The sequence below is a fragment of the Macrobrachium nipponense genome, chromosome 8, assembly GCF_015104395.2.
Source record: "Macrobrachium nipponense isolate FS-2020 chromosome 8, ASM1510439v2, whole genome shotgun sequence".
Classification (NCBI taxonomy): Eukaryota; Metazoa; Arthropoda; class Malacostraca; order Decapoda; family Palaemonidae; genus Macrobrachium; species Macrobrachium nipponense.
In genome coordinates, this window is record NC_087203.1 from 83,431,101 (window position 1) to 83,454,203 (window position 23,103).

Genomic DNA, 23,103 nt, shown 5'->3' on the forward strand with positions numbered 1-23,103 from the left:
TGCGGCTAAGCCTAAGAGTTTAGCTAGCGCTTCCTCGGCTGCTAAGACGGCTGCTCCATCGAAGCCCCGAGGAAAGACTTCTTCCTGCTTCAACTTCTGGTAAAGGAGGCCGTAACCAGCCCTCCTCCCAGCCCTCCTTTCCCCGAGGAGGTGCTGGGAAGAGTCGAAGCGAGGTGGGAAACGCTAGGGACGGCGTTCCCCCTCACCAGCTGCCGGAAGTGGGGGGGTGCCTGGCGAGCCATTGGGCAACTTGGCAGCGCTACGGTGCCGAGACCTGGATAGTAGACGTCCTTCGGGAGGGATATCTACTACCCTTCGAATCTCGGCCACCCCTCACCTCCAACCCGGTCCATCTTGCAGACATATGTTCTGGGATCCTCAAACGGACGACGCTCTTCGGCAGGAGATCAAGACCATGCTGACCAAGCGAGCTGTAGAAGTCGTAGTGGATCGGTCACCGGGCTTTTACAGCCGTCCTTTTCTTAGTGGAAAAGGCATCGGGGGGCTGGCGCCCGGTGATAGATCTCTCTCCCCTGAACCGATTTGTTCGCCAGACTCGGTTCAAGATGGAGACGGCACGTTCCGTGCTGGACTCCATCAGGGAGAACGACTTCATGCTTTCAGTGGACCTGAAGGATGCGTATTTCCAAATACCCATCCATCAGTCCTCAGAAAAGTACCTCCGCTTCATCTTCGACGGGACGGTGTACCAATTCAGGGCACTTTGCTTCGGTCTCTCAACCGCCCCCACAGGTGTTCACGAGAGTGTTCACGCTGGTGTCTGCTTGGGCCCATTCGCACGGGATACGTCTTCTGAGGTATCTCGACGATTGGCTGGTCCTGGCGAGCTCCCGCTCGCAGTTGCTGCAGGACAGGGATCGACTTCTAAAGTTTTGTCGCGATCTAGGGATCGTGATAAACTACGAGAAGTCCGATCTCGAACCCAAGCAGAAGATGAAGTACCTGGGTATGCTGATCGATACGGTAGCAGCTCAAGTCCGCCCCGCAGACTTGAGGATCAGCAAATTCAGGGAGGCAGCCGGCCGGTTCCTGTCTCGGCAGGAACAGGCAGCTCAGCAATGGCAGTCGTGATCGGCCACCTGTCGTCACTCGAGAAGTTAGTTCCTCACGGACGTCTTCACCTGCGGTCTCTCCAGTGGAGACTAGGGAGAGTTGGTCACAGGTAAAGGATCCACCTTACTTCCCCGTGTCCATCACGGAGAAGGTGAGGCAGGACCTAGCCTGGTGGCTCGACGACAGGAACCTCTTAAGAGGAGTGCCCCTACGCACTCCCCCCCCGGAGATGCTGCTGTTCTCAGACGCATCGACCGAGGGAGGGTGGGGCGCACACCGGAGGAGTTGCTGGCTGCAGGTGTGTGGGACCATCACGAAAAACACCTTCACATCAATGTCCTGGAACTCAAGGCGGCGTTTTTACGCTCTCCAAGAGTTCCAAGACCGCTTGATGGACACTCGGTGGTGTTGATGTGCGACAACACCACGGTAGTGGCATACGTCAACAAGCAGGGGGGCCTAGTGTCTCTCCCGCTACACCAGTTGACTGTGCAGGTGCACGAGTGGGCCACGGCTCACTCGATAGAGCTGTCAGCACGCTACATTCCAGGCAAGAGGAATGTAGTAGCGGACAAGCTCAGCCGTCGGGATCAGGTAATAGGGACCGAGTGGTCCCTACACCCAGAAGTGGCGGAAAGGCTCTTCAAACCTGTGGGGGCGTCCGGTCATAGACCTGTTCGCCACCCGGCACAACAAAAAACTTCAAGTTTTTTGCTCAGCCGTGCCGGACCCATGGGCAGCTGCAGAGGACGCTCTTCAACACCCCTGGGACAACCTCTTCGTCTACGCCTTTCCTCCCTTTTGTCTGATTCGGAAAGTGATCAGCCGAGCGCTGGTCACTCCCAATCTCAGGATGATCCTGGTGGCTCCCAAACGACCTCAAGCCGTTTGGTGTATCCGGACCTGCTGGCTCTTCTTGCAGAAGAACCGAGAGAGATGCCCCACTGGCACAACCTTCTAGCCCAGCCACACGTAGAGCGGTACCACCGAGCAGTCCAGTCCCTACAACTTCACGGCTGGCTGTTATCCACCATCTCTTGCGAACGAGAGGCTTTTCTCGCAGCGCAGCAACAGAGATGGCTGGACAACGTCAGACAGTCCTCTGCAGCTGTGTACCAGGGGAAAGTGGGCCGTCTTCTGTGGTTGGTGTCGTAGACGGGGTCTATCTCCTCTCAGAGCCACTCTTCAGCAGGTAGCGGATTTCCTCGTATTTCTTCGCCGAGAGAACTCCTCTCAGTACCCACAGTTAAAGGATATAGAGCTGCACTGGCACTCGTCCTAAAACTGAGGGGACTGGACATCTCGAACTCGTTCGAGATCTCCTTGCTAATGAGGAGCTTCGAAAGGTCTTGCCCACCAGGGAGCTCAGGCCCCCTGAGTGGGATGTGACTCTCGTCCTTAGGAGTTTGACTCGAAGACCATTCGAGCCACTCCGAGAGTCGTCAGACAGGGATCTGACCCTCAGACCCTCTTCTTGCTGGCCCTGGCATCGGCGAAGAGAGTAGGGGAACTTCATGGTCTGTCCTTCAATGTAAAACATTCCAGGGGCTGGGGATCTGTGACGCTCGATTTCGTCCCGAATTTCGTAGCCAAGACTCAGAATCCGTCGATCCCTGACGACAGGTTCGAGTCTTTCACAATCCCCTCCCTAATGGATTTCACCGACAACGATACGGATGAGATGCTGCTTTGTCCTGTGAGGGCGCTACGGCGCTATCTGAAGAAAACTCGACACCTCAGGCCTGAGTGTCGACGCCTCTTCGTTAGCACTGGGGTTACCAAGAAAGAAGTATCCAAGAACACACTTTCTTCTGGCTGCGTGAGGTGATCAGGAGAGCGTACGAGGCTGATGGTAGTGACGACATCCGTACGCTCCGACCGAGAGCCCACGAAGTCAGAGGTATTGGACCCTCTTTGGCGTTCCGCAAGAACTTCTCCGTGGCGCAGGTCCTGAAGGCAGGTGTCTGGGCCAACCAGACTACCTTCACGTCCTTCTACCTTCGGGATATTGCCCACAAGTCCTTGGATACTTTTTCCTTGGGACCTGTGGTGGCTGCTCAACACGTTGTGTAAGCTTACCCAGCACCCGAGCAGGCAGAACAGCATCGATTCCTGGTGTGACTGTAGGAATGAATGGTTGAATGAGAGTGCGACTGGCTTCTCTTCTCCATCTTTCTCTCTCTCTACCTGTGGGCAGAGGGTCACGGTCGTCACCATGCTGGAAAGGAATCCGATGCAGGTAAGCTACTCAACCGAGCCCCAATCTATCCCTTTAGTTAGGGATAGAAGCAAATATCCTCCACTCCCTCCAACAAGGGGGAAGGGAGTGGATGCCTACTTGAGACAAACCCATAACTTTATGTTGGCTCCTGTACAGGAACAAGTTCTTGCAATGCTGGTACGAAGAGATACGCTTGCCTCTCTCTTAGTACTTGGCTCAGAGGTCTGACCATTGATCCTGCGGTGCACACCCCGATCAATCGGACAGAGGTTTGGATCCCTCCCTTGCTCTTACGACCAGGGAGGCATTCCAAGGTTGGACGAACACCAGTCTGTTCACCAAAAGACTCAGATTCACCCACACCAAGAAGTGAGTCTTCCTATTGTTAAAGGACGAGGGTTTGTATTACGTATCGGAACAAATGACAATTTGTCGAAAATTGCATTTTCCTCTATACAAACCTGAGGTCCTTTACATATAGTCCCACCTCATACCACCCCATCACTCTGCAACTTTTTGCATGGGCCTAAAGCAAAAGTGATTCTTCACCGCCCGGGCGCGCGCGGCGCGCGCACGATCGGACAAGCAGTTAACTACCGTTCTCCCCTTGTTCGAAGCTTACGACCGTCCCAGCTGCCGCTAGTTACCTTCCTATTGTTAAAGGACCTCAGGTTTGTATAGTTAGGAAAAATGCAATTTTCGACAAATTGTCATATTTGTGGTAGCATTTTTTTTGTGTAGGTAATTAGTCTCCACCCACATGCGGGTAAGAGTAGGTACAACAGTGCTGGATTGACCAGTTTGACTCAGTGTGTCAGATTCTAGCTTTTCTTGTACATATTAGGTATACATATTGCAGCAAAGGCTGTAAGACTAGACTTACTTCCTGTAAGTATGACTTGCACACATGTTCCAATTGCAGAGGGCAGATTTGCTTGTTCTAACTAAAATGTGACAAATGCAAAGACTGGGATCAGGGGAATACGTGTAGTTTTAGATGTGGATGTTAGGATTGTGAGAATAATGGATGATTTAAGTGATTTTAATTTTGTAGTGGAGTATATCTTTGGGAAGAGAAGTGTCTTTGCGGATATGAAGTCCAGATTAGTAGGGGGATATAAATCCCAAATATCTGCCAAAAGCGTTGGTTGTAAAGAGTAAAGAAGGGGAAGATTCTTTGTTTGAAAGTACAGGCAGTCCCCGGGTTATTACAGTCTCGGCTTAAGACGTTCCGAGGTTAAGGCGCTTTTCAATCGTATTCATCAGAATTAGGGTTACGACGCATGTTCCAGGGTTACGACGCCTACAACACTGATCTGGCAGATGAAATATGACACCAAAAATGCAAAATAATCAATATTTGAAGGTTTTTTTGATGAAAAATGCAATAAGAATGCAGTTTACATAGTTTTCAGTACACCAAAAGCATTAAAAGTAAGGTTTTCTTAGGATTTTTTATGATGTTCCGGCTTACGACACGTCTCAAGAACGGAACCCCCGTCGTAACCCGGAGACTGCCTGTATGTGGTTTGGATTGAAAGATATAGCAAATGATGGATAGAAAGCAAGAGTGCCTGCTAGCATGAATGATCTCCAAAGAGAAGTGATAGATGAAGTTTGTAAGAGGCCTGGATGTTAGGGTTGAAGAATGTGAGCCAGCATAAGGAGGAGTTGGAAGTGATGATGTGTCTGGGAGTGGCTCTGTTCCAAGAGGTGCTGATTGCAGTAAGTAAGAAGTATAAAGTGGTGGTGTATGTGCACCTTGGCGGTGAAAACCCATAGTATATCATAAAGAAGGAATAAAAAGGGGTGACAGTATGTTGCACTTGCAGAGTTTAAGTGGGGTGCACTGTAACTGGGTTGTTGATTAGGATGAATATGAAAAGGAGTGTGTAGAGGAAGAAAGCATTAGGGAAGCAGAACCCTCTGTGCAGTTAGTAGTTGATAATCAAGGGGAAGAGGAATAAGAAGTTTGTTTGGTAAATTGAGACCGAGGTGATCAGTGTGAAGATGATAGAAGTGATAAAACGACAGCAGGAGCTAGCGTAAACCATGGTCAGTATTGTGGATTATTAGATGGGCGGGGGCACAGATTTCTTTAGTAAGTGCACAAATTGTTAGAAATATAGAAAGTATGAGTCGCAGTGTTGAAAGACGAATTGTAAATATCCCTATAAGAGGGATAACAGGAAGATTTCGCGATGGGGAGAGGTAAAGTTGAAAGTTAAAGTGGGAAAATTGGAGGTAGAGTTTAAGTTTGTGGTGTTAGGAAACAAATAAATGTTTTGTTGTTTTCTGTTTGGAATAAATTTTTTAAGAATGAATAAGTTGACTGTGGATATGGAAAGGGTTATTGTTGAAGGAGGTGTTAGTAGTAGCCAAAATATAGGATGAGTTGGTCTGTATGGCTAAGTTTGTGGGATTACGTAGTTAGTATGAGTCGAGGTGAAAATGACGATGTGGTAGAAGTCAGTGAGACTGATAGTAAGTTGCTAACTTTGGAGGATATAGAAAGAATGCAATGAAGATGTTTTTCTGTTAGTAAGTTGAGGGCTTGTGTGAGAGAGGAAATACCATTAAGATTATACCCTGTAGTCTCAAGAAGTTTGCTATGTTTATCTTGGTAAAGGTGTAGTCTTCTTTCAAGAGAGTGGTTGGGGTGAGTGGACGCATGTGCCTGTTTTTTGAAAAAGTTGTTGTGCCATAGGATTCGTAAGTTAGTACACAAGAATGAAGAGGCTCCATTATAAAACAGGTGGAAAAGTTTAAATACTTATGATCTACCTTAAGCCAAGAGGGAGGAAAGTGGAGAGAGGTAGCTGGAGTAGATTGTGATATGAAATGTCAATCAAGCTAAAAGTCAAGATCTACAGGATAATAATTAGACCAGTGTAATGTATCATTCAGAAACATGGCTCTAAGAAGGAATGAGGAAGCAATGTTTGAGAGAACAGAGATGATATTGCTGAGGTGGGTTATGAGAATATCACTGCTTGAGAGATTGGAAAATGACAAAATAAGAAGGGCAGGCAGGCTTAGTAAAGATTACAGAGGTGATAACAGATGCATGATTGAGATGGTATGGGCATGTTTTGAGGATGGATGATGAGGAGGGAGTGAAGAGGGCTTGAGAGGAGCCTGTTAGAGGAAGAAGATCAAGATGGTGACAGAGAATTAGATGGTGATTAAAGTGAAGGAAGATATGGAGAGAAAAGGCTTGTTGGAGGATGATGCCTTTGATTGAAGGCAGAGGAGAAAGAACATCAGACAACCAACCCCTTAATGCAGGGGATAACGGTGGGAAGAAGATGATCAAGAACAAAACTGTAAAACCTGTTTACCTTTGTATGTATCTGCATTGTTGCTGCTTGAAACTCAGTCATCAGGATCAGATCCTAGGCACAGAGTGGTCCCTTCACCAAGTGGAGCAGACAAGCTTTTCCAGGTTTGGGGGTGAGACCATGCTGGAGCTTTTGTGACTCGCTTCAAACAGGAAGCTGGAGATATTCTGTTCAGTGGTCCCAGATCATTAGCATTAGCAGAGGACGTGGTAGCCCCTCTGTGGCCTCAGGTGGAATGGTTCACAGATCTGCTGTCGTTGTTGTCAGAGGTTCCTAGGGAGATTCCATTGGCGACATCTCCTGTGTCAGCCCCACACGGAAAAGTTCCACCAGTCAGTAGAATCCTTGTCTCTTAACGGTTGGGGGCTATCAAGTATCTCCTCTGAGCGAGAGGCTTTTTTCAGAGAACAGCAGGGCATATGTCCAGCAGTCTCAGAAAGTCGACCTCCACGGTTTACCAAGGCAAATGGGCGATCTACTGTGATTGGTGTCATAAACAGGGTTTTTCTCCCCTTGCAACCTCTATTCACTGAATAACAGACTTTTTAACCTTCCTCAGAGACGAGAAACGTTTGTCTGTTTCTGCCATTAGAGGCTACAGGGCTGCCCTGAGTTTGGTGTTATGCCTTAGAGGTATCGACATCTCTTCTTCCTGGAACTTTCCTGCTAGTTAAGGGGTTTGACCAGTCGAGTCCTAGAGAGCTCAAGCCTCCGACGTGGGATGTTTCCTTGGTTCTCAAGAGCTCACTAAGAGTCCATATGAGCCCTTGCGTTGCTCATCAGACAGGAACTTGACGCTCAAGACAGTTTTCCTTCTGGCCTTGGCATCTTCCAAGAGGGTAGGAGAGCTCCACAGTCTGAGCTATGAGGTGAAGCACAACAGGGGTTGGGGGTCGGGTGTCCTTCGAATTTGTCCCAGAATTCGTGGCCAAGACCCAAAATCCCCCACTGTGCACGATGACAGGTTCACTTCGTTTTCCATTCCATTACTGAATGACTTTGTGGGTGGTGATGCTCAAGAGCTTTTGTTGTGCCCTGTCTGGGCACTGCGTTGCTATCTTAAGGGGGCCGGCCGGAACCCCTATATATGGTGGTATAGGCGAAAAATGCAAAGTCATGAAAAAATTCATGGAGCTTCACGTGGCAATTGAGAATACGCATACGAAAATATTTCGTCAAAATTCCTCTTACTTTCGTAGTTACAGGATAATAGTAAACTTAACTCAATAAGCCTAAAACATTCATCCGTACAAGAAAATGCAATATTCTTCTGTTATCGTAAATTTTTTGATAATTATTGGCAAAGAAATTGTGAGAAATGGCATCTGTAGAGATTCCGTGGCTCGCAGAAGCGAGTGTCTGGTTCAATCATGAATCAGTACGACCACAGACTTCAAGTAGATTACACGTTCGAGTTTCACCTCGTGACATTTGCTTGCTTTTAACGTATGTTTATGTATGTTTCGGCAAGAAGTTCATCATGCCAATGAGAAAAGACAAGGAAAACATCTCGCTAACATACAGACGAAGAAAAATCGCTCAAGTATTATTACAGAATATCATAATATACGCGTAGTTAGTGAAGAGAGAGGGGAGGGTTGCCTAGTAACGCCCCCTTCTTGCCTGACAGCACACGTCACACAGTGCCCAAGGCTACGATCTTTGAGCAAAGAGATCTTCATTTATGATAAATAACATAGTTTTAGGTTTTTTAATACCCAAAATGGAATATGAAATTCATAATAATCATGATTTATTAAATTGTCTTTGTAAAAGAGAGTACACCTCGAGTTTCACCTCTGACATTCTCTTGCATTTACGTTTGTTTATCTTTGTTTCGGCAAGAATGTCATCATGCCAAAGAGGAAAATACAAGGAAAACATCTTGCTAACATACAAAGAAATTCGCTGTAATAAGCCGAGTTAGTGAAGGGGAGAGAGGGGTTACGTAGGAAGGAGTGCCCCATCTTGCCTCAAGCAGTGCCCCAGGCTACGATATATAGCAAAGGGATCATCATTTATGATTAAATTATGATAAATAAAATAGTTTTGGTTCATTAATACACAAAAAAGAAATAGCAGTCATAATAATCATTATTTATTAAACTTGGAATGCCCGTATCTCAAAACTATACTTATTGACCTCAAAATCTATCTCCTCACTTAGTTTGTTCCGACACGGCATACAAACCTTCGGTCCTTTACAATAGGAAGGTACTAGCGGCAGCTGGATAGGTCGTAAGCTTTCGAACAAGGGGTTCGGTAGTTAACTGCTTGTCCGACAGGCGCGCGCGCGCAGCGACTGGAGGTAAACAAATCACTTTTGCTTTCGGCCTGCTGGCGTGTAGACGTGTATCATCGCTCTCTGCCCGCTTCATCGTCGTTGCTTTCGCATGGTTGTGTTTTTCTTTTTCTATTTATCTAGTGAAAACTGAATTGTAAGTACAATCATTTCATATTATTTTCAATTGTGAATTAAAGGATCTTGGTTTCTCCACGCCCTCCGATTACCCGAGTGCCGGGACTGAAGGGCGTAAGTGCGGAATTCATTTTCCCAGAAATGATCCTCGTATTGTGTATGCTCGGTGCCGAGGGCGGGAGAGCGCTCGCTCCGAGCGTATATTTTGGTTGGAAATGTGTAGATGAAAATCGTAAGTAAGTGCTCTTTTCATTTATATTTTTTTGACCTGTATGCTCGTTGCCGAGCGAATGCGCTCGGCACGAAAACTTATTCTGTATGGAAGTGGAATCGCAAGTACAGTATTCTTTTTCATTTTCATATATTATTTTGATTGTAGCAATACTCATTTTGGATCAGTTTCCGCTCTTACCCAGAAATTGATCCTTTCCCCTTTTTATTTGAATGAAGTGAAATCGCAAGTGCAGTTCTTTTCATTTTCATATTTTATTGAGATTGCATTATTTACTTGGATCAATGTTTCCGCTATTTCCCGGGAATTGATCCTTCCCCTTTTTATTTTGTATGAAGTGAAATCGCAAGCGCAGTATTCTTTTTCATTTTCATATATATTTTGATTGCATCAGTTCATTATGGATCAAGGTTTCCGTTCATAATCGGGAATGGATCCTTTTACCCTTGCGCTCGGTACCGAGGGCGCAAATGCGCTCGATCCGAGCCCTTATTCATTGTGAAGTGAATCGTAATGCAAGATTCTTTTTCATTTTATTCCTTTTATTATTGATTGCATCAATATTTATTTGGTTCAAGTTCCGCTCAGTAGGGGAATTGATCCTTATGCCCTTGCATTCGGTGCCGAGGGCACGATTGCTCTCGGGCTCTTATTATTATTGTTGGGTACATGGGTGCTGTGCGGGGGTGGGGAACGAGAATCCCCCCCCCCCCCCCCCCCCCCCCCCCCGCTCAACTCCCACAGATGGCCCTTTCCCTTCGGGGGGGGGAGGTTATCTGGGTTCTTCTCCTCGCCCGATCCGTCGAGCGCGGGGAGGGCGCTCGGTGCCCGATGTACAATTGTATTCGGGGTCTTCCGCTCGTTCGGTGTGGGGCTCACCCCCCCGCGCGAGGGGACTTCCCCCCACTAATCACTACTACTGTTATTTCCGCAGGTGCTATTGCCACGAGGGTGGACCTTGGTGAGGTATGGGCGTCCTTCCATTTGCAGGGCGTGCTAGTGTCCAGGGGCTGCGGTTTTCTATGTCTGGGCCTACTGCGGTCACCCATGGAGTGTGGGACCACGTCCAGGTGACGACGTCCCTCCTCACCTGGTGTACTCGCCTCACGTGGTAACAGTCTTGCCTACAGCCGCTGTGAAGTGCCGTTCGCCGTACAGAGAGGGGGGCGTGCCGCCGCCGCTCGTGGTTGCCGCGCTGCCGCGACCACACTTCCGCTGCCTAGAGCTCGCCCCTGGACTGCCGCCGGTACCAGGATGTTGCTGGCTGCTGCTCCACTTCCTGTGTTTCCGGTGCTGCCTGCCGTACCTGCCGATTCTGGGCTGACTGTCCATGCAGTTGCTGCGCTGGCTGTCCCTGCCGTTGCTGCGCTGGCTGTCCCTGCCGTTGCTGTGCTGCTGTGCTGCTGTTCCTGAGATGCCCATACCTGCTGACGTCGTCCCTGTTCGTGGTGGTACTACCCCAGACTTTGGTCTGTCTGTACAGGTGCGTCCGGGCCCTGTGGCTTCGGCTACAGCAGCCCCGGCTCCGCCCTGGATAGCAGATCTTACGTCTGTCCTGATGAGGAAGCTGACGAAGAAGAGGAGGAAGGGGTGTCGTCGTCGTCGTCTTCTCTTCTTCATCGTCGTCGGCTGCCGCCTCTTCCCCTTCGACTTCTAAGGCTTTACAGCCGAGGAAGAAGAAGGTTGCCTCCTCCCTCCTAAGAAGTCTCCCTCGGGAGCTTCTCGGGACCCGTCTCACCTCGGTGGGACGGGAGGGTTTCCTTCCGCTGGTCCTCTGCTCCTTCGGAGCGGGGCCCGTCTCTTCTTCCGCAAGGAAGAAGACTACGGGGACCAAGAGGGGTACACGGCTAACACCGGTACTTCCTCGCCTGGTGTCAGTGGTTCTGCCACTGCATCAGGGTCCGTCTCGGCCTCTCGTTCGCGGGGGGTACCGAGTGTACGGTCGCCTACCAGCGACCGTGCAGCCAGGAACCAGACCTCTGAGCCCGCTCAGCGTCAGGTTCACGGCACGGGGCGGAAGACTGGTGGACAGCCGCTCACGCGACTCTCACCAGACCAGCTCTCGCTCTCGCGGCGACCAGCTGGCTACCCGGGGACGTGACGGTCCACGACCGGCCACGGGCTGAGGCTGGGAAGAGGTCCCCCCGTTCGCCGGTGCCAGCCACGGCTGGAACCAGCGACGTGACGTGCCGTGAGGGACAAGCACCGGTCTCACTGTGACAGTGGAGCCTGCAGGTCGCCTGACCGTCGCTCTCACAGAGAGCGATCGGGTACGGCAACCAGCACCAGCTCTTCTGACACTCGAGATCGGGGCCGCTGTGCTCAGTCCAGCCGTTCTCCACAGCGAGACGGTTCGACCAGGCCTGCAGCTCGATCGCCACCGCGGGTTGACGATCGCCTGCAGCCCTCCAAGCCTGTGGTTCTGCCAGCGAGCGAGGGAGGGAGCGTCAGGTCTGCCTCTCCCGTACCTTCAACCTCCTCGGGTTACCCCGGGAGGAGCGAGGTATTGAGGAGTGATCGTGAGGGGTGCGCCCCCCCCTCATGATCCCACCACGACGCCCTACGTGCCAGGCACGGTTCTTGGACCGGCCAGGACGTATGCGCAAGTGGATGGAGAAGACCGAGAGGGCTGTCGCTGTTTTCCCCCTTCTTACGAGGAAGGTTCTCGAATATGCTCTTGTTCGAAGGGCTTAACGGTCCTACTCTGCAAGATGCTGTGACTTCGAGATCCAGAGGAACTTTCTTGCCGAGGTTATGGTGCTGATTCGTCAGCACAACGACCTCGGGGAAGTATCGCCGCTCCCACCAGCAGAGCCACGTCTCGGCTCGAGTCGTTTTGGGGCCCGAGAGGGAACCCAAATCGACGGTGGGTCTGCCACGATCGGAACTTGCCGACTGTGTTGAACCAGGTAGTCTCTCGTCTCCGGACAAGAAGGCGCTCTCAGTTCTGGCCAGTCGAACAAGCTACTTCCACCTCCTCTACTGCGACAGAGGCGTTTTTACGTGTCTTCGGACACCGTATTTGAATACCCCTTCGGTCCTCCTGAGAGGTTTCAACCCTCGACGAGGACTGGAATGAGTCGGAGGACGGTAGCGGCTCTCTCCTGTCAGGTGTCGATCAGCCCCACCCAGACGACGTTCACAGTGGCGGCAGCCCCTTCCCTACAGTATGAGTTCGTAACCCTCCTAACGGGGAAAACGTTTTCCTCCTGACTATACGTTTTCCCAGGCTCTGAGAGGCCATCGCCGTAAGGCGATGGCTGCTCCTTTTCTTCTCCAACTGCTAGTTCCGCTGGGAAGGCGAGCCAGTATCCAATTCCTCCCCCATTCCCTCTCTCCTTACGGCTACGAGGGAAAGGGGAGGGATCCTACAGAGATTTCTCTGTAAGATCCCACGTTAGGGGCTGCGCTACCGGGGGGACCTTCGGGTCCTACCTGACGTAAGCCCCGGTCGTTGAGGAGAGATCCTGCCCCTTTCTCGATTTCTACGGGAATCGAGAGGACCACCAGCCGATATCGTTTGACGAATTCGGTGGGGGTTCGCGGAGTGCTTAGAATTCTACGGAATTTCTAGCGCACTCAGAGTGTTCGAGTTTTTTACGATCTCCAAACACTTAGGCGAGACCACGGTCCAAAGTGAGCGAGAATCCCCGATAATTGTTACACGATAATCGGGAACCTCGCTTATGCTCGAATTCCTGTAATTTCTAGCATTTGGAAGAAGACTGCTGCTGAAAGAAGAGTATCTCACAGTAGGCGATTAACCTGGAATAGAGAAGAACGGACGGGAACTTCCAGTTTGGCTTGAACTATCGTCTTCGGTATTCTGTTCACCATGAAGCTTTCCTTTGGGAAAGATTCTCCTTCACTCTCTTGACTAGAGAACGAAGGCGGTCGATCTCCAATCCTTATTCTATTCCTCGAGGGGAAAAGAATTTAGGATGGAGGTCGTTGTACAGAACTACAAATATACTACGTATATTACCCTCGCGACATGATTCTTTTAACAGTTGAATTGTCCGGGGGGGGGTAGGCGCATACCGTAGTTAACTCCTACGGTTTGTGACCGAGACGAATTGTATCTTAATTGAACTGCAACTCGGGGTTGCCTGCAACCTCCCAGCAGTTATCAGTTTCGATTTTAGATACTTGGTATTGTCATGACAAACACAAATCAGCTTTTGTATTTACCGAAATCCGTTTCGTTTAAATATAATTGCTCGAGAGTATTCTTTATGCTCGATGGTTCTAGCCGAACGCATTCCTTCGTGGAATAATGGATTACCTGGCAACTCAGGATGACGAGTCACCGAGAGCTACTGCGTATTGAACTGCCTGATAGCGGCTCAGTATCAGCTAGGTCTCGGAGATGCACGGTGGGTCGGTTACGTCTCTCTCTCCCCTGGTTTGATTGACTACCGAACCGTATCTCTGCCCAACAATCATGGACTTAGGTCTCTGATTAACGGGGATTCTCGCAATAATGAAGGACCATCTACTGCGTGACGCTCGATTTCATCGACTTCGACATTGCGAGAATTTTCAACAGAGATATCTCTTGGACTCTTTCATCGTTCTGTTTACGCCACGGTAACAGAAGTCTGTACTAGTCACCCGCTGCATCGCACCGCGATAATGCGAATGATTTTTGCAGACATCTGAGTTTGTCTTCAAAATATCTCGTATTCGTAGGTGTGCAATTATTCATTGTTCGCCCCGAATTAACAGATGTGTCAGAAGACATCGCCTACTCTCCGACCTGACAGCTCTACTTCCAAATGTTCAGCCCATGAGAAGCAGTTCTTCAGGCAGTATTCCCTGTGTCTTCATTACTGAAAAGCGCTCCGCTTTCATTGCAACTACGATCCTCACCGGACAGCAATGAATAGCGGTTAGCGTTCTCAGTGTTTGTAGCACAGGTTCAGAATCTTGAGAATCCTTCTCTCGGTTCAGCTGTGAAGACGTAGGTTGCATTTTCTGTACTTCTTGTCTTCAACGACACATAGTGTTGTTTCTCCTTAGCCGAGAATCAACTATACTATGAGATATCTTGCCATCAGGGACCTCGGTCTCTAGAAGGCAATTGACTTTCGCCTGTTGGGCACATGCCTTAAGAGAGTCATCACCTTTGCTTCTGGCATCGGTGACGAACAAATTATTTGTTTAGTCTCTTGGCATAACCCTTTTAAGGCGAAGGTCACGTGACTTGCTCGGGTGCTTGGACAACTTGCCTCCTACCGAACGCAGTCAGTCGGCAGCTGTCAGAGCGCCCAAGTCTGTTACGAACTTCGCTGTGGACTTAGTTCGGTTGTTCCATAACAGTCTTTTCTTCGTCCTAACGGCTTGTCACAGTACCCATACCATCGACACCCACCATTGAGTGTCGGTGTCCTATCCACTACCGAGAAGAACAACTTCGCTGCAGACGGATAGACCAGTATGGGTACAGGACATCACCGAAGTCGAGAAGAGGGATAGGTCATACGACCATTCCCTTCTTTTCCTCTGAGGTAATTGCATGACTTTTCCTGCGAAGTCAAGCATCCAGGGGATGGGGATTCGTGACGCTCGATTTCGTACCGAATTCGTAGCGAAGACTCTGAACCCTTCGGTTCCTGACGATCGGTTAGAGTCCTTCACAATCCCCTCCCTAATGGGACTTCACCGCCTTCGATGCGAAGGAGATGCTGCTTTGTCCTGTGAAAGCGCGACCGCGCTTTTGTTCTGAAGAAACCTCGACATCCCAGGCTGAGTGTTGAAGACTCTTTCGTCAGCACCAAGATGACCTAGAAGTACACTCCCTCGAGTTACACAAGAACTTCTCCGCTGGCGCAGGTACTGAAGGCAGGGGTCTGGTACAACCAGACCACTGGCACCTCCTTCTACCTTTTGGATATTGCCCACAGGTCCTTGGATCGTTTCCTTGGGACCCGTGGTGGCTGCTCAACACGTTGTGTAGCTAACCAGACCTAGCAGGCTGAACAGCATCGAGTCCTGGTGTGACTGTAAGAATAGATAAGTGAATGAGAGAGTGACTGCTTCTCTTCCTATCTTTTTTTCTCTCTATTAACCTGTGGGTAGAGGGATACGGTCATCACCTTGCTGGATAAGGACGAGATGCCGGTGAGCTACTCGACAGAGCCCCCATCCTATCCTTTCACTAGGGATGGGAGCGAATATCCACCACTTCCTCCTACAAGGGGGGGGTAACGTGGATGCCAACAAGAGACAAACCATAACTTTATGTTGCCTCTTGCAAATAGGAACTTGTTCTGTTTGCTGGTACGAAGAGATTACGCTTGCCTCTCTCTTAGTACTTGGTCCAGAGGTCTGACCATTGATCCTGCGGTGCACCACCCCGATCAATCGGACAGAGGCTTGGATCCCTCCCTCGCTCTTACGCCCAGGGAGGCATTCCAAGGTTGGGCGAACACCAGTCTGTTCACAAAGACTCAGATTCCCTCCCACCAAGAAGTGAGTCTTCCTATTGTAAAAGGACCGAAGGTTTGTATGCCGTGTCGGAACAAATGACAATTTGTCCAAAATTGCATTTTTCCTAACTATACAAAACCTGAGGTCCTTTTACACATAGTCCCACCTCATGCCACCCCTCACTCTGCAGTTTTTGCTTGGGCCAAAAGCAAAAGTGATTTGTTTACCCTCCCAGTCGCCGCGCGCGCGCCCTGTCGGACAAGCAGTTAACTACCGAACCCCTTGTTCGAAAGCTTACGACCTATCCAGCTGCCGCTAGTACCTTCCTATTGTAAAAGGACCTCAGGTTTGTATAGTTAGGAAAAATGCAATTTTGGACAAATTGTCATTTTAAAGCTATGACATTGGAATTTGGTATATAACTCAGAAAAGACATTATAGAACAATCAAATAGAGCCCTTTTTTCCAATTTTTTGTTTGCGTCTTTTTTTTATAAATTTTTTTCTCGTGATTTATAGGGTTTATTTTTTTACCATATTGAAAAATTCATATCTAGCAAAAAAAATGACTTTTAGAAAAAAAAACTCCATTTGATTGGAGGTCTACATCAGGGCCCGTATTTATCAAAGCTCGCAAATCCTTAAGAGTACTCTTAAATCATTAAAACACTCTTAAAGTTATGAAAATTCTTAAGAGAATTTTACGAAGCCTCTTTACGCGCTATGAGTACTCATATCTCAGGCCGAGATTTAAGAGTGTGGAGGGGTCTCCTAAGTACTTACGAGTTTCTCATAGCGGTAGTCACAGACGTAAACATGGCAGACGAACAAGAACACCGCGTTCGCCGCCATAGGAATTTTCGTCCAAGACTGGATATTATTTCGAGTTGTATGACGACAGTGAGTTTAAAAAAAGATATAGAGTTGATCAAGTGGCCACATGTATGTGACTGACTTGATCAGAGAGGCGATTGCCAACCGCACAGAGAGGTTTCTGCGGTTTTCTAACATCAGTCTCTCTCTCTCTCTCAAAATTAATGGATTGATTAATTTGATCACATATATTGGCAAAGGATTAGACACGAAGGGTCAAGAATGGAATGAAAATGAAAATCCTTAGAGCTGTTTTTGGTTAGTAGCGAGAGAGGAGCACTAGGCCTATAGTACTAGTGTTTCACCTCTTTCATGTCTCATTTATTTGTGTGTGTATATATATATATATATATATATATATATATATATATATATATATATATCTATCTATCTATCTCTATCTCTATATATCTATCTCTATCTCTATATATCTATCTCTATCTATCTATCTATCTCTATCTATCTCTATCTATCTATCTATCTCTCTCTATCTATCTATCTCTATCTATCTCTCTATCTATCTCTCTCTATCTATCTATCTATCTATCTCTATCTCTATCTATCTATCTATCTCTATCTATCTCTCTATCTCTATCTATCTCTATCTATCTATCTATCTCTCTATCTATCTATCTATCTATCTATCTATCTATCTATCTATCTCCCTCTATCTATCTCTATCTATCTCTCTATCTCTATCTATCTATCTATCTATCTGTCTATCTCTATATATCTATCTATCTCTATCTATCTCTATATATCTATCTCTATCTATCTCTATCTCTATATCTATCTATCTCTATCTCTATATCTATCTATCTATCTCTATCTATCTCTCTCTATCTATCTATCTATCTCTATCTATCTATCTCTCTCTATCTCTATCTATCTATCTATCTATCTATCTATCTCTACTTTTGAATTCAACAATAATATACAGATCACAAGGTTAATATCATAATTAATGAATATATTGAATTTTAAAATACTTTTTTTTATTAAAATAATGGCGAAAATCGTATATTCATGGATCGTAGCACTATATTTTCCGCTATTGTTAGCGAGATCTTCGCTTAAAAGTTTCTCCTAAACATACCGTTTTTCATAGCTAAGAGATTCTCTCAGAGCGTTGATAAAACACTCTTTAGAAGTTTCCTCTTAACTATGATAGGATTTGAGTGACTTAAGAGAGAGTATTTATGAGATGTATAGGAGCTATGATAAATACCGGCCCAGGTCTATATATGGTAGTAATCCCAGGTCTTAATATTAGATATCAAGGGAGGAGATAGAATTGAAAAATTGTTATAATTTTTCAGGATAAAATGCCCTGGCGTCACAAAACCAAAGGTCAGAGGCGAAAATCATATGCCGTTTGGAGATGTCCCAAGTCACCTTATTAAGTGGTAGAATGTCAAAGTCCTGTCGTTAAAAAACGGCATTAGCCAGCCGGCCCCCTTTAAAGGACTCTGCACCTTGGACCAGGCTGCCGCAGACTTTTTGTTAGCACAGGCCGTATGAAGAAAGAGTTGTTTAAGAATACTATCTCTTTTTGGATACGGGAAGCCATCAGACAGGCATACTTGACTCTTGATGATTACACCACCACGTCTGTGCAGGCTAGAGCGCATGATGTTAGGAGTATTGGTCCCTCTCTGGCTTTCTAAAAGAACTTGGCTGTACATAGAGTGCTGAGCGCTGGTACTTGGTTATGCCAATCCACTTTCACCTCTTTCTATCTTAAGGTTGTTGCCCACAGATCTGCGGACACATTTTCCCTGGGTCCTGTGGTGGCTGCCCAGCAGGTTGTGTACTCATAGTTGCCCTTAACAGGGCATTTTTGTACCTTAACTAAGATGATTGTGTGGATGAGAGAATGAGTGAGTTGGCTGGTCTCCTTCTTTCTCTTGTACCTTTCCTTCTTCCTTCGGGCGCGTAAAGGAATAGACACGTCATTCGCTCGCTGGACTGGTCTGATTTCAGGTGTAAGGTAGTCATACTGATAGTGTGGTCGCTTGATATACAAATATCAAACCCTCTGTTCGGTAGATATGCTGCTGGCATTTGAAGGACACTGGTACGAAGATTATTAATGAAATTAACAGGGGTTCAATAACTGAAAAACAAGGTACAGTACCATGTGTATTTAGAAAAGAATTCTCTTGGTAAACAGCCATAAGTTTAAATGTAATCTTTGTCTACCACATATTGCTGATTGTTTTGGAGACTTTGAATGGGTTTTTCATTTTGTAATCCTGATGACCACTAAAAATAGAGTTGCAGTCCTAATCAGTACCTCAGGAGATAAGAGATTGTTACTCAAATCACATGTAATTCTTCTACAACATTTGTTTCTGATTAGTAAGTTTTCAGTGGTGATTGAATATGGGAACTTGCTCATAATCAAACCTGTTACCTCAGAACCCAATCAAGTGATGGAGTACAGAAAACTTTAACTTTAATGAATCTCTTTATTTAGTAAATAATAAACATTTCAATACTGTCTTCTTGTCTGCAGCATCCAAAATTAATTTATAACTGAAAAGATTTGTAAGTATTGTGTACTCTTTTCTTCATAGGCACAAGATATGACTTAATGTACAAGTCCTAGTTTTTAAGGTATAGGTACAGTATTCGTATTAAAATATATATTTGATCTTTTGAGTCAAATATTGTCAGTACAAAAGTTCAAAGAATTATTACTCCTTATCGTTTATTTTGAGAATAAATTTCTTTTCATAAAGTTAGAGGGATCACTGTTTTGGTAAATTTCTTTTCATAATAAAGAATAAATTTCTTTTCATAAAGTTCATTTGGGATAAGTGATATTGGTTTTAATTCATGTGGTAATTCTTTTCTTTGCTTCAGTAGTAGTTAATTTTTCATTTATGACAGAGCTGATACAAGAATGTTGTGTTGCATTGTAGCAATTCAGTTTTAAGTGTGTACATGTCTGTCTCTGACTGCTGCCAAAAGGCAAATTGAAGGTGTACTGACTGGGTGGCTGGGCTTCCTCCCCTCCCATTGGTAGCTTACTTCCAATAACCATCTTGTTATTAGTTAACCGGCTGGTACCAACTTGTGCTGAAAGTAAATCCCCATATGTAAGAACCGAAGGTTTGTATGTTATGCAAAATAAAAATTACTTTAAAAATTTGTCATATTTGAGGAATACATACTACAGTATTCATTTTGTAACTGAGCTCTTGTGTTTCTGGATTTAATTTAGGTCAGAGTCGGCGTGATTTCATGCAAGATAATGTGAAGCGACTGCATGAAATTCAGGCACGTTGTAAAGAACGAGATAACAGCAAAAGATCTCGGCCACTGAAAGCCACTAGGGATAGCTCTGCAAGCACCAATTCATCAGTGCAACAGGTAAAATTTTGAATATTGATCATTATAAAGTCTGTATATATGGGACAATTTTAGCCCTAACCTGGGATTTATAGAAAATTTTCAACTCCATTTTCGTTATGTCTTGTATCAGCTCTAAATTTTAAGTATTCAAGCCAAGATGCAATACATATATGTACAGTCAGTCAAAAATGCTGTTGTACTTTGTGTTTAGAGAAAAGTTAATGAATTAATTTCCAAGGTATTCACTCACCACTAGGAAGGTTATTTTATATAGCTACAGTACATTAGAATTGGTACCAGAATTCTTGCCTTTTAATAATGACTTGTGAAATGCATATTGATTGCTTGCTTTTTTGGATGCAAATCATTTCACAAATATTGAAAGCCTTGCACTTGTAAAGCTAAGTATTGTCCAGTACAATTCAAAGCTTGTCAATTTTATATATAGTACTACTAACATCTTTTCACTGTTTTAAGTGCTGAATGGCTGAGAGTGCCACTGTGCTTGGCGTAGTACCAAATTTTCATAAATTCAGTCAATATTTTCCCACCACCACTATCCTTTAGAGGATTTTTACTGGTTTGCCATATTTCCTGTTTTCATCAAAGCCTTTATATGTAGTTTCCAACATATATAAGATTCTGTTGAATTTTGTCTTTATAACATTCTCAGCTTAAAAAATAGCTTTTTTGTACAATTTCCTTCTATGAAATCCAGGCTGCTCCTTCCCTACCTCTTTTGTTGTTCTTTCATCACCCTTTCAATTATTATGCTCAAAATTATGTGAGAGCGACCTGGGATAGCTATAGTTGTTTGCAGCTCTCCAAGGTCACCATTTTCTTAGGGATAGCCACAAAGAAAGATCTCCACTTTTCCTCAGGTAATTCTTTCTTTTCTCAATAAGATGAACCGTAAAGTTTTACTGCAAAAATTCTTGGCTGTTCCTTCATATGTTCAAAAGGCTCTGTTATATTATTTCTCCATCTCTTCAACTCCTCTAACATCTCATAGGCCGTGGTCATCAACTTTCATTATTGTATTGCCTATCTTCCTTTTCATATTACTTCTTATAGATTTTACCCCATGAATTTTTGTAATTTCCTTTTCAGGGATCATCTATCTTTTAATACTATTGTCTATTCATCATACTACTTTTGCTGCATTGCATGCAATCCTCATTTTCTTATGTATTTTTTTCTCTGCTACATTTTATTGACATCATTACGTATTAAGCCGCCCATTCTACATCCATCCAAAGTAAGAATAATCTTGTTACTTATGGCTGCTAGACTGCTCTCTCTCTCTTTGCAAGCACCTGTCCAGTTGTCTTTACCATTGCCATTACCATTTATCCTTCTGGTCTTCAGTATTCAAGTACATTGCCATTATCATTTTATCCTTCTGGTCTCAGTATTCCAAGTACATTGCCATTATCATTTTATCCTTCTGGTCTTCAGTATTCCAAGTACTGGCTACAGTTTCATATCAATCCTATGCTTTAATTCTATAGCTCCATTGATATCTTTATTTTATGAAAATTATCCATATAGTCTTGGTGATTTTCTCGTTTGCTTATTTACTATATTTTCATAACCCCTGTTAACATGGTCACTTTCTGTGATTCCTGTGTTTCTAAAGTCTATTTGGTTCCTGTACTGATCTCTCTTCCTTGTCATAATCATCTGTGATGATGACTGAAACAATGGATAATGTGGTAGTAATTTACTTACTTTCCATACACCACTCTCTCATTTGTTTCCCCCAAGCCTTATATTCCATGAGTCTTCTCTTCCCTCCTTTACCATCTTCACATTTATATTATCTCCAATCACTACAACTAAGTTCTTATGCTTTAACACAGCTTTTTAATTTAATCAGTCTAAGTTCATGAAAAGTCACCAACCATTTCTTCATCAGCATCATGCAGTTACAATGTACACCTTTATCATCTTCCAGTCAGTTGGATTTCCCCCAAGCCTCATCAGAATCAGTCTGATAATGTATGAAACAACCTATTTTTTTTTTTAAGTATTCTTTAGTGAGCTCTTAAGTTAGACATATGTTCTCAGGTTATAGTGTTAGACCTTGACTGATGTGTTATTTAGTCTTTAGGAAAACTCCTTATAATGCTCTTGAATGGGACTGAGTATACATTCTGTATTAATCAATAAATAGTGCAGAGATAATTTAATAGAGTGACTATACACACACACACACACACATAAAAACAAGTTTGTAAATAAGTTTAGACTTAGTATAATTAAAGGAGTTAATGTATGGAAATTTGAGAGAGAAAAACTCCCAAATGCATTTCCATCTAGTTATATACTTGGTCAAAATTTTATGGTTTAGCTCATGAAACTGAAAACTCCCATTTGACACTATTGGTTTGCAGTTATTATTAATAGGGTTTAATTTTTCCAGATCTCTGAGTCTTAAGTAGACTCTTCTTGGGCTGGTATTGGTTGCAATAAAAGATGTTTTTGTTTGCTATAGTATTAGTAGGGTAAGCCTTAGAAAAAAGTGTAGGATATGGAAACTAATAATGGTGGTTAATGAATATAACTGTTAATGAATATAACCGAATACAATATAATTAATAAGATGATACTTTTAATTGCAGGGAATCATAAACTCCTTAATATTGCTCTTCCTTTGTCATAACTTAATAGAGTTCCTTTGAACTTCAAAACAATCAAAATGTCTAACATAAGTACTTTCCATTCAAACATTAAAAGAAAATATTCTCGCTTTAGTTACAAATCTAAAATTATCAGTGAATCTTACATTTCTCATATTTTTATATGTCCTTCAATACCCATTTCATTTCACAGTGCATCTTTGGCTGGTAAATGATAAAGTTGCAAAAGAAAATAATGTCAATTAACATTACAGTATGCAGTGCATATGTACTAAAAGGAAATTTCACAATTTCTTTAGCCATTTGATAGTTTGCTGACTTCTGTGTTTAAATATCCATCTAACCTTTCTTTTCATGGCTACCTAGATATGTGTACTTGAAACGATTAAATTAGGTACAGTATACAGTGTACTTTAATTACATAGCTACTTGAAATGTAATATGTGAATTTTGATTAGTGTACTTGATTTCAGTGAAAAAGGACCTTAGGATGATGAGGGATGTGATATA

General features: G+C 44.8%; 1 pseudogene; it reads left to right on the plus strand.

Annotated features, from left to right (window-relative positions):
* LOC135222893 (uncharacterized) overlaps positions 1 to 23,103 on the plus strand; it is a 78,378-nt pseudogene that overhangs the window by 20,335 nt on the left and 34,940 nt on the right.